Genomic DNA, 13,389 nt, shown 5'->3' with positions numbered 1-13,389 from the left:
TTATGCTATTATTGTACTCTGTATTTCTATTGCTTCATGCCGTTTCACCTTCTTGTGCGAATCGTCAATGTACTTCGCAATAATTTTGTATCATTTGGGTGTGGACATAAATAAAATGAAAATGAAAGGTGTTGCTGTTTGTTTTTAATTAAAAGAAGTAAGAATGAATGGTAGAAGTTTATTCATTGATAGATATAAAATAAAGGGCGTTAAAAACAGTTATACGTATCCATTGGTTCCCTGGTGTTTAACTTGGATAGTTTACTTTCACCTTTAACGTAAAACTTAAGTATACTCAGCTTCAAAAGAGCCGAGTTTACCGTTCCACAATTCAAAGCTTCCTACTTTCTATTCCAGGTGCTTTTCTTGACCTACTTAAAATACGAGCCACATCTTTTAAAACATACGATTCGACGAGGACATCAGGTCCATGGGCGTGTGTGTAGCGCCGTGGGCACATCGTCCTCGCTACAGACAGACAGACAAACTGAACTGTGAGTTCTCCCGGCTCGGCACCACTACGACGGTCAGATTGATTGCTGTTTGATGGCACCGTGTCAGTTAGCAGTGTACTTAACACCCCGACTAAAATCAAACATGCTGTCATTGGAAACGACCAGCGATAAGGGAGAAAATGGTGCTATCTGGCAGCCCTCTCGATGCTTTTTAGCGGTGTTTAACCACACTTTCGTTCTACTCCTCCCAGACGCTTCCCGAAACCTAGCCTCTCCTCTCTCCTCCGATTCCCTCGCTAGCTAACGTCAATTAACAAAGGGCTTTCAGAGCGATGGGTATCTATTTAGGCGGTGTCTGAATGCCTCGCACGGGTGAAAGAAGCTTCCCCGGTAATAGAATTAAAGCGAATCTGATTGCAAGTAATCTAATCGATGCCCCGCTAGGAGCTCAGCGGCTGAGGCGAGTAGCCGTGGCGTCCCTCAACGCGCTAGCTTGCTTTATCTTGTTGGCATATCTCTTTTCGTCACTAAGGATCTTCCAGAAGCTCACAATTTTCTTCCATTGCGCTTTATTTTTTTTCCTTAACAGCTTTAAACCCTCTGACTCATGGCTAGTATGTAACACGATGTGTGCTGTATAGACACACAATTGCAATCACATACACACATACATATACACCCACGTGTATCTAAACGTGGCATACATTAAAAATGTCGTTGCATGCAGACCCTAGATGCTGATGTAACTGGACGCTTAAAAGTGTATTGAGAAGTATTTGCACTAACAAAATGAAATAAGTAGTTGTAATGATAATAGATAGACATGTATAGGCATGCTTCACACATACATCGTTTGTTTCCTTTTGTGTTCGTTTTAGTTTTTAAGAAGGTAAAAATGCAATGTAACGGTTTATAATCTTAAATTATTGAATTTATTCATAATTTTCCTTGTCGAAAGAGTATCGAGCGATTTATTTTGTCTTTTTTCTCCAAACACTTCAATACCTGAAATCCAATTTGATCTCATCAATTCTTATGTCAGGACAGTCTCTAGCAATCGTTTGGTTAACATAAAAAACTTTTGTTATCTAAAGGTATGCCTAAAACCGTGACATTCCAATGTTAATTTCAATTTCATTCTATATATTTCTGTTCTGCAACTTCTTTTTAAAGAATACAATGTACAAATGAAAACACATCAATGATATTGGTATTTTGATATTGGTAAATGGGATTTTCTAAGAATAAAAGTTTTAGAAACAATTTCAATGATTCACTTAAATGCATTTATAACAAATTGTTGCATTTTCTCTTCCATATGTTGCAGAGGCCGTCACCATAAACATATGTAATGGCGCTTGATGAGATGGTAGTCCTTTCCTCGTGACAAAATGACTAAACGACTAAACAAACAAACAAACAAACAAACAATGTCTCAAGGATTTACTCACAAAGAGAGAGGGAGAGAGAGAGAAAGGTGCACGTGCGGGGGTGGGGAAGGAATGAGTAACGAATGACCTGGTTTGATTTTACCTACAAAAATATAATTATGCTTAAGGCGACCATAAATGAAAAGAAAAATATGCATTTCTGTTGTAGTTGTTAATGCTAGACTATATTTCAATTTATTTTAATGAATATGGTTATTCATTCAGAAAAACTATTTGTCTATATCATTAACTTAAATCTACTTTAAAAGGGTTTTAGGAAGGATGTGTATTGCTTAAGATGCTTAGGGAAACCATTCCATACATCAGATCCATAGTGTTAAGGATTTGATTTTTTGTTAAACCAAGAGGATTCTTGGGTTATTAAAGGAATGCTACGGCAGGTACGTGTTGGACAATCATTGAATAAATGTCTTTCTTGTATGAAAAATAATTATTAAAAACTTGAGGTAAACACATTTTCATTATACTTAAACATATTACATACACGTTGCTGTTTAAAAAGCATTGATATCATCTAACTTAAGAAAACAATTCTAGCAGCCCTTTTTTTTTAGTAAACTGAAAATACTATTCAATTTGGACTTGCCAGCATTTCCCCGTATGACATTGCAGTATGGTAGGCACAGGTAAGAGTAGAGTGTTATAAAGCACTGAGAGGGGTTTTTAAGGCAAGAGAGGTTTTATTCCTATTCCTTTGGTTAACTGTAAAGATATAATCATGAACTATATGATTATTTCAGATAAAATTATTATCATTCGCTGATCCTAATATGTAATATAATCCTTTTTGTCTGAAAATAAAGCATCAATCTTTGTATCATAATAAACTTCCGTATTCACATTGGAGTGTGCAGTTTGAAACTGAATGAAATTTGTTTTACGAATATTCAGAGATAATTCAAACTAAGATGATATTTTCTGAACATTATGATGTTTCTTATGAGAAGCTAAAGCAATGGTGTCATCCGCGAACATAATAAAACTAAAAAATGACAATTTCATTATATCATTCATATCAGAACATAGAGACCAAACAAGGAGCCTTGGGGCTCCACATTGAAAATTTGTCATGGATGAATCGTGACCTGTGTACACAGATTTTTGCCTATCAGATAACTTACTTTTGAACCAAGAATATAAGCTGGGCCTCTTATACCATAATTATTGAATTCATAAAGAGTTGCATGATCGAAGGCATCAAAGGCCTTATGGCAAAAAAGCTCTTTTGTGAAAGTTGCTGTAACTTTATCTATTAGCTGCACAAGGCAAAATCATTTGATTTTTTTTTTCTAAAGCCAAACTGGAATTGATTAAAGGTGTTGTCAAAAATAGAAATGTATTTTTTTTAATACATAAAAGTCTTTTCTAAAACGTTTGAAATAGAGTGTAATAATGATATTGGGTGAAAATTAGTTATCTGCGGTGACTTTTCATCTGTTTTCTTTTGATAAATATTGATATAACTTTTGCAACCCTTAGCAAGTTCGGGCATATGCCATACAAAAAAAGAGATGTTGAATACACATTCTGAATTAAATGAACTATCTGTTTTAGTAATTTCGTACTAAATCCATCATATTCCATTAAAGGTTTATTGGCTGAAATTAATCAATCATATTGATAATTTCACTTGTGTTGTAGCATTAAAACAAAATTGTTTCGGTTAGAATAAAACTTCAGAAAAATGTATTATCAAAATACATCTTAGAAGCTAAATCAGGTCCAAGAGAGGCGAACTGTGTTAAATCTATTTGCAATATCAGAGAATTTTTTAATTCTTTATCAAGGTTGGCTAACTAATTTTCAGTAAAGGGTAAAGCGGCCCAAAATAATCCAATATATCATCATGCTGTGAGATTGAGGACCTTCTTTTCATAATAACCTTTATGTCATTTTACAGTTCGTCTCTAAAACATCGTAGGGATGCCATGAAAAAAGAAAGACATGCCTAAAAATAATAAACTCCAATTAACGTCCAAATCTACGCATGTGAATGTGCTGCGTTGTTGACAGTCAATATTATCTCTTCGAGGTAATGTTTGACAGTCATAAGCACATCCGTGTGTGATCTAAGGTAGATTGTGGATTTAACAAAATTAGGATTGATTTCGATTTTCATTTCATTGCTACTGAATACTGCGTTTGACATTGAGAGGTTGAAGCTTCATTCCGCCTTCACGATTTTAATTAACTCTCCTTTTAAAAAAGAGCGACTTCAAATAAACGGAAATCACGTAATCTGTATTTCATCTTAAAGCGATCGTGACAACCAACGCTATTACAAGAGAACGCAAGAAACTTCACTTTTATATTACTTCTACTAAAAGTATAAATTGTTCCGGTTCCATTTCATGATTCAAGGCACATTCACTGCATAATACTGGACAGAAACGAAATTGTATTAAATTCTGCATAATTTATACATATAAAAATATATAAAAATTTCTCATGGAATATTCATAATAGAAAAACATTCTTAATAAGGAAACAAATACTTTTACGGTAATTCTTCAAGGAATTAGATGATTTACTTTTTTTCATATTTTATGTTGTTCGATAGGAAAGATCCGGCATGGGCGAAGGCTGTTTCTTCCCCGTGCATGTTTGCTTCGATTTTGGAATGGCAAAGGAGGAAGAACTTGATGGCCGTAATTTTCAAGCAGGTGCATTTAGGACTCACTTAAGATATCTATATCGAGGAGTTGAACCTCGAATGCGATATAAAAGCAACAAAATTATAAAAACGGTACGATCTTTTATTGGTAGGCAGTGCAGAGATAGTGGGAAAAAGGAAGATTTATAAAAAAAGACAGTAATAGACCCATACAGACGTGTCGCCAGAATCGCAATAACGATGGTACGCGATGCAGGGCCTACACATTCTGCATGTCATGCTACATTTGATCCGGGAATCTTGAAGTCTATGCCATCACGCTAACTGTCAATGTACTCATATCCAGCGCAAATATGATCTTGCGATTGCTCATATAATGCGATATCAGCAACAACTTTCGTAAAATTACGTCAAATGCATAAATATATATATATATATCTTATTCATACGAGAATGCCAAAATTCGACCTTTCCTCTCGGCCTAGATGCACTGACCCTCAGTCCCTCATCGGGTTTTGCTTGTCATCCTATAGGCCTACATTCAGTATTTCGTCACATTTCATCCATATACCCAGTTTGATGACATTGCATCAACCTTTTTAAGAATTATCCCTTCATTATCTTGGACTTCAGCGGAATCTTTCAAACCCTGGTGTTTCTGTACCGGGCTTATAATGCGATGAGACGTATAGATCCAGCATATTGAAAAAAACAGAGATATTATCATATCAGACTTATATGCCTTCATTCTTCTTTGTCTCATGAAGATAGCACATCAACATCATTTCCCCTGTATATCTATCACAAACATGCAATTATTCCCCGTACTATTTCCAGCCGGTTCCTATAATTCCCCCTCAACACTATTTATGCTCATACATCATTCTCTCACGCACACATAATTATTATACACACTCACACATTTCTCTCTACTCGGGAGCTGAGAGGCCGCCCGCACTTCACCTGCCGCGGATTTTCATTACGAGCTCGTTAACGTCCCGTTCAACGAGCGCAATTTTGGTAACAAATCATATCAGCCACGAATTTTTCTCCACTCTCCCTCATCACATCATTCCTTCCCTGCTGGGTAAAAGCTACTGTAGCCCCATGGTAAGAAAAAGAAGCGTGACACCTCCTTGGTATAAAACGTACACTGCATAAATTGCACAAAAGAATACATCCCACGAAAGTGGTCAGAAGTGTCGTGGACATTCAGACATGAAGAGACAAATTTGTTTTCGGGATCTGAATGCTGAATTCAATTGGGTGCATGCTTCGATCAGGGAGGTGAGTTGTCTCACCTCCCTGCTTCGATTCAATTCATGCCTAAGAATGGTGACTCATATTGCGTGGCTCGCGCCATGCACGTTTTCATATTTCTCTTCAGGGGTTGTTTTTTTTTTCCCCAGTCTCTATTATCTCCATCTATCTCTCTATGGCTCTCTCACTTTCTCTCTTCCGCCTTCTTTTCTTTCCTTGTCCTCTCTGTCTGTCTGTCTGTCTGTTTGTCTCTTTCTCACTTTTGTAATGGATCGTATAATTTTGGATGAGTTATGGGGGATTCAGATTCTAACTTTTCACGAAATGATTAGAAGCCAGTTATGAAATATTAAAACGCATACAATTCTGAAAGGAATTCACAGTTCATTTGATGAAAAATTAGTTTGAAATGGCCGAGATATCAAGAAAAAGGGTGGGTCCCAAGTTTTATCAGGACCTCTTTGTTTGTGGATATTTGTTTCAAACCTAATTTTCATCAAATAAACTTTGAATTCCTCTTAGAGTTGCAGGCTCTGTCAGATTCCATAAGAGGTTTTTCCATTACCAGTATCTCACAAATAGTCGGAAACCTGAAATCCCATCTCAACCAAAACTATGTATCATCCCTTCAATGCAAAACACATACCTCCTGCAAATTTCTTTTCAGAATCCCCTCCAAAATGACCTCTCATATTTCATGAAGTATTTTTGTTTCATGAATATTTAAGTGCACTTTGATTTTTTTTTTCATTTTGAGCAATTTGGATGTATTTTGCTTTTTATTCATCTGACGTCAGTCTGTCACAATTCGGCTGTTGGCTGCGACGACGTTGTTATCAAAAAACCAGATCGATCGATCAATCAATCTATCAATACTTGTTTTTTTTTTTGTTCGTTCGTTTGTTTGTGTTTTGGGGGGTGTTAGACATTGACTATCCTTTCACGTCTGCTTTGTTACACGGCCATACTTGTTTGAAAAAAAAAAACTGTTCTTGGCGGTTCTTTGCATCGATAACATTTTCATTTGAAAGAGAATTGAATTTTTTCTGTGAGTGCGCTTATTCTGTTGAGACTTTCTAATTTCTTTATTATTTTTATATTTGTATTAAGATTTTAAGATTACCGAGAATTCAAATGCTTGAGAAATATATATATGGTTTTATGCTTTATATGGTTGATGAGTACATTTAATACGCCAACTTGCAAAAGATTTCGCGAGTATAAATACCACGAGAGAGGAAATTTCGTGTCACATTCAAATATCGAAACAAGCACGCTTTGAGGCATCCGATATTCTGTTTTTACTTTCGAGTGCAGAAAGCTGAAAAACATTGATATCCCAGGCATTGCATCGGATGTGATACGCGTCCAACGATCATTACTATGAGGTGTTCAAGTATCCAGCATAACTGATGTATGAACTCGGTAAGCACGTTTTCTTTGCATTTCATGGAAGAAATTCTGCACAATCACATTGAACTTCGCATTAAATCCATCCCCCTTTTCGGGGGAGTGGCGAAAGTGTGGTTTTGCAGTTCTGCATAGTAGTTGAGTTGTAGGCCTACATTCCCACATAATACAACCGAAAAGCATGCACAAATAGGTTAGACTACTCGCAAGTGCTCAGGAATTCTACATTGGCAATGGTTTCTGAAAACAAGGCATGCGTGGTTCGTACTATATCTGATCACGCACTGGCTCCCTTCACGCCAGAGACGCATGGCAGGCACTAAGTGCGCCAGCGCCCATGTGCAACGACCCGAACCTCGCCAATAGTACAGCACGGCGTTGCTATGGGGGAAAATGTATGGGGTGGGGCACTGGCGACTCGGAATGAATGAGCGTCGGCATACGACTTGAGCGCTGTTTCAGCAAATACAGCAACACGACAGAATAATAGTGTCCTAGTAGGATTTATTGATTGAGAATTTACCATCGCCGTCGGTTTTGTTCTGAAATCATTTCACATCGGTTGTTGTTGGTAGGGAAAGAATATTCATGGAGATAATGTGTCCTATTCTGAAGAGTGCTGTAACTAGAGCGTATAAAGCCAGCCCGGGATAGAAAATAGTAGTCAGTACTAATTTAAGTGAAGGGTTGTATAAGGAAAGAGAATGATGGAGTTGTCTGCTACTAGTACGCCTTCCATTACTTGAATCGTCCCTATGCGAGGGGCATAATATAACATTCATCATATGACCTTCGTTTACCAACAATAGTAGATTGGAAGCGATGTGAAGTCTCTTTCTTTCAGTGCAGATCGATCGGTAAACAAAGACACCATGATACACACATGAAAACACACACATAGAATTATTCGGCTCTAAGAAATGTCTTTTATGTAGGCTTACAACGGTACGTAAAGATACAACCAATGCACCACGTACGCGGATGTGTGAAGTAGGCCTGCTTATCCTATATATCTACACTAATGACTATTGACTCACAGAAACAGGCGTCGAAGTGTTCTGTATATTCACTGGGAAGTCCAGAGTCAGAAAGTCACCGAATACAGCCATTTTTCAGACAAATCTTTGCGTTTACACTGGCCAACAATACATCATGCCCTGTCTTCCTTATAAACACCATGGATACCAATCAATTCGAATAACATATACAATGTGAACAGACCATCATTATTCTACTATGCCGTGTGTTCGTCTCGAATTCAAAATGATTTTGTCTCGAGATTGTTGGCAGAAATTCAAAGCTTTGAGATGTCAAGCTACAACGTAGCTCCATGCTACAACTAACTATCAACTTCAAAAGAAGTCAGCTGGAATCAGCAAATAGATTCCTCTTCCCTCTTTTCTCTATCTACTGGCCGACCATTTCCACGATGTTTTCATACACCAGCCTTTTCAACATCTACAAAAATACCTGTCTTGAATCATGGAGGTACACTGTTTGTAGTTGTATCTCCATACTTGAATATGATATGCGATGTACTGGCGAACAATGTGTACTATCGAGCGTCATTATTATTGTATCATACACGATTGATTTTTTTGTTCACTTCTCCTTTCTTCTTTTTCGCAACGGCCCGTAGCGACGGCTATTCAGCGGCGGATTTGTCACACTGCACTTCATTGTCAGAGCCTTGATTCTCCTCTCCAAACAGCTACATACAGCATTTTTACCTTGTTCTTATTCGTGAACCGTTGTTACGAGTCGATAGCTTTCATTTCTTTCTCTTCCTCTTTCTCTGTCCCCCCCCCCCCCCTCTCTCTCTCTCTCCCTCTCTCTCTCTTCTGTCAGACAGTGGTGATGTTCTCGAGACCCCCCCCCCCCACCTCCCCACAAAAAAGGCTTTAACGGGAATAGCATCTGCTGGAAAGATTGTTTTTTTCGCGCCACGCGGGGTGTCAATGTCTATGCCATTTGCCAACGAGTGATCCATGAGTACACAGGAAAGCAGAACTCTTTCCGGCGGACCCAGTCCAGCGTATCGGAGCGTCTTCTTTATAGTGTGAGATGAGCCGCGATATGGCACCAAAATGCGCATAATATTTTGATCATTACAAGAATCTGAAAAATCAAAACCATTTTTTTTTTTCAGCTGCAATAGGCACAAGCACATCTGCTTTGTTTAAGGCCTACGTCTAATCATGATCATTACTATGTTGTTTCTCACCATCGCTAATTGTATAAGAATTGCATTTCTTTCGAACCCGTGATAAATGAGTTCCCAATATTATACCAATACATCTTAGAAGGCGCCTCTTTTGCCACCGTTTCCTTTGTAAGAATTCATAATTATCTCGGTGGCGGAAAAAGAAAAAGCTCTACAAAATAATATAAGAGGTCAAACATTATCAATCATCATGTCATCAGCATCAACACATTACATAAACACCATAACGCACAAGTTAACATTGTACAGCTGCGTGGAATATTTCCGGCGAAGATGTGACATTCAGTCAAGATGCTACAATACCGGATACCACCAGGGCTTCATCACTCTGAATTATGATTGCGTTCACTAGCGACAAAAGTCAAGGAACCGGGGTCCATTTTTAAAAGCCATGCCTTCTACAACCCGCCCGCCTGACCGATATGATCTCGTGGCAAGTGAACTCCTAGAAATAACTCCTGCTACATTCGGATCTTGATTGTCACCAAGCATTTATAAGAGCAAAATCCTACAAACACTAGACTCTCCCTACATTATAATATGGCACGTTTAAAGTAGGCCCTATTTCCTTACCAACGCGCTCAACATGTTGGGCATAATATTCATAGCGCTTCACGTACGTACGCTGGGACCGGGAGGACATTACTCGGAGCGTACACCAAGGGAGCATTTTGTTTCTCTCTCTCACCCTCCCTCTCTCATCTTCAGTATCCCATCATGATCATTAACCATCAGCCGATTCCAACAATGTTGCATGTGGTATCGATATAACATGGTATAATAATCGCATAACCTCTGCGCGGAACGGCTGTGGTAAACACACGTGGTTATGATCGCGATCGAGTCAAGATAATATTTCAACCTCCCGCCAGATTGTTCTATTCTCCGGTGTCTAGCGATGAAAACATGCGTTGTTCCCTGTGCACCCGGCCAACGCAGTGAATAGAACGAAGGCCGCGGTTCGGTTGTGTGGTTGTAAACGGCATCTATGAACTTACCTTGGCAAATGCAGCTGCAGAGACCAGATATTATGAAGTTGATGTACAAGAGGGTCCCTTCCAAGACAAAAATCCGGTTGAGATGTAACGAATCGAACTTCAGCAGAGCAACCAGTATTATGGCGGATGAGATGACTTCGTACACGGAGCACGCGCTCAAACAGCGCGGGAAGTTCAGCTAGTTGTAGCGAGTATGGTACAGAACAGGCAGTGTGTGAAATTAAATATGAGCGGCGTTGAGATGGGCGACGCTGCTCTCTATTTTGCCTTGCGATAATACTGAGGGCGGAAAATAGAACGCCACCACCGACGAGTTGGGGTGGGTTTGACATTGGCTCCTCGGGTTGTAAAATGCTATAATGAATACGAAGAAAGTTGTATGTTGTAGTTCGTGTTGTTGTCGGGTGCTTTTTTTTTTTGGGGGGGGGGGGGGGGGTGGAGTGGGGTGGGGCCGGGATTAAAGTTGAACTGGAATCACACAGCAGGGCAGATCAGTGTACGTTTGTGAAACTTCTCCCGACATGACCCTCATGATAACAAGGCAGTATCGATACATTTTTACATCTTTGGACACAATTTTCTTTCGTGAAATAACAATACTCATACGGCATGAAGAGTTTAATCGCAGAACGAATTAACTCCATTTTTTTCAATTTGAGATACTTACGATTAAACCTGCTAGAAACAAAAAAAATATTAAGAACATTTCGTACATGTTAAATCATAACTGTGTGAATAATCATTGTTAGCAACCTATCTTTAAAAAGGTGTTATTTTGCTCTATATCTGATGATAGACTTATTCAATTCAATTCAATTCAATCCATTTATTATTCATTTTTTCCAGCAAAACATATAACACAGAATAAATCAGGAATTATAACATGGGCATGTATTCAACTTTACATGATAGATAATGGTTAACAAATAAAATTATACGTGCATTCAGTAAAATACAAAGTGAGAGAGACAAAAGGAATTGAGAGGTCCACTGAAAAGCATGCTTGTATACTGTGGACCACTCAAAGGATTCTTATGAAACTATTTGTTTACAAAGACAGGATGGAACAAGACAGGACAGAACAAGACAGGAAAAACACAACAACATGACATAACTTGACTGAAGGGTATACCATTGAAAGGAATAAGGCACATCAGAAAAATGGAAAGAAAGGAGAGAAAGGAAAAAGGAATTTATATCTGCATATTTATTGATAATATATTATGTTATATCATATTATGTTATATTACATTATATTATATTATATTATATTATATTATATTATGTTATATTATATCGTATTATATTATATCATATCATATTATATCATATCACATTATACTATATTATATTATATTATACTATATTATATTATACTATATTATATTATGTTATATTAAAATATATTATATTATATTATATTACATTATATCGTATAGTATTATAAAACAGAAAAAGATGGCACTCAACCCTTTTTGCGTTCAATTTATGTTTTCGCATCCAGGGAGGATGGAGGTTTCTTCTTCAGCGTTGGTATGAGTATGTCTGCCTGTCCATCTCTGTATGTGTGTGTGTGTGCGTGTGTGTATGTGTGGCATTTCCTAGTGCGGACTAAAGCATCGTCATCTTATGGCCTAAGAATTTCACACGCAGATATTTTTTTTCCTGAAAATGTCCTAGCTTTTCTTTATTTATTTTCTTTTCCTTTTCAGACGGTCTAAAACGAAACTTAAATGGGAGGCAGGTTGCCAAAATTTGACCAGCATGTGTTATTCCGTAATTGGAAGATATGATATAGAAAGGAACAAAAACATGAATAGATATGTATGCACACACACACACACACACACACACACACACACACACAAATATATATATATATATATATATATATATATATATATATATATATATACATGTGTATATATATATATATATATATATATATACATATATATATATTTCACATTAACTCACAGTATACCAACATATCAATACTATAAAGTCTCATGCACTGTTACCCTCACTGCTATTTGGATATAAAAGGCAGTCTCCTTTTTGTGATAGCTGTAGTAATATCACTTTCCTCGTTATGGAGGGTAATGCGGTTAGGGTTACGGCAAACACAATCTGATGTGAAAAACTGTGCATCATTATTCGAATCGAGAGTATATACTTCTTTTGCACTCGCTGTCTCCAATATCCTTTGCGCCTTCGAGCTGCAAATTTATTTATTGACAAAAATGATGATAGTGTAACGCATCTTCTCATGTTGTTTTTCTTTTTTTGCCGTTTTTACAAAAACAGCTTAGAAGTTCTGTTTACCATTGGGAGCAGTGATTTAAAAAAATTCAAGATATGATATTTAATGCATATGTGTAGGTCTGTTCGCGATAAAGCGTAAAATACAAGGAGATTCTGTATTTTCCTCAATAAACCGTAACTGTAGACGATTTAGTCTGGAAGCATTTTTATTATAACTATCGTTCACATTTTGTATATTTAACAATACTTAACATCGATTTTAACGATTCAAATTTGTACAGTGGTTGTTTCTATTCCTAACTCATATTTAAAAACTATTTTAAAGCACTAATGCTGGGTTTTTGCTTCATCTGCAAATGGTGAATTATGCCTTTAAGACCTTTATCTTGCCAGCGTTAAATAGTCTTTATTGTATTCTCCCTTCATGATGATTAGCACTATACCACGTTATGCGAAGGATGAAAACAAAATATTTCTGTACTAATGGGACACGAACCATGTAAACTGATTGTGAATTTTTAGGGATTGACTTCTGTGGTTACTAGTTAAAGGAATGGTATAGTTTCAGTTGAGATGGGGATTCAGGTTTTAACTTTTATTGGGACCACTTTTTAATGTATATTCAACATAACATTGTCTTATATCTTAGCTTTCAACGTTTTCTCATAATATTTATGCGCTATAATAATGTAGGTGAATTTTGCATATTGCC

The 13,389-nt window shown here is 37.2% G+C and overlaps 1 protein-coding gene across 1 annotated transcript in view; it reads right to left on the bottom strand.

Annotated features, from left to right (window-relative positions):
• Positions 1-10,549, bottom strand: part of LOC139745315 (sodium- and chloride-dependent GABA transporter 2-like) — a 92,676-nt gene extending 82,127 nt beyond the window's left edge. Inside the window, exon 1 of the mRNA XM_071655714.1 lies at positions 10,413-10,549. The gene's annotated coding sequence lies outside the window, so the exon portion shown is untranslated. The remainder of the gene's footprint in view (positions 1-10,412) is intronic.
• Positions 10,550-13,389: the final 2,840 nt, after the last annotated feature.

The sequence above is a fragment of the Diadema antillarum genome, unplaced genomic scaffold (assembly GCF_040938485.1).
Source record: "Diadema antillarum isolate AM-2024a unplaced genomic scaffold, OU_Dant_1.0 seq00001251_RagTag, whole genome shotgun sequence".
Classification (NCBI taxonomy): Eukaryota; Metazoa; Echinodermata; class Echinoidea; order Diadematoida; family Diadematidae; genus Diadema; species Diadema antillarum.
Note: the sequence above shows the minus strand (reverse complement) of the source record. Positions and strands in the feature narration are given on the sequence as shown.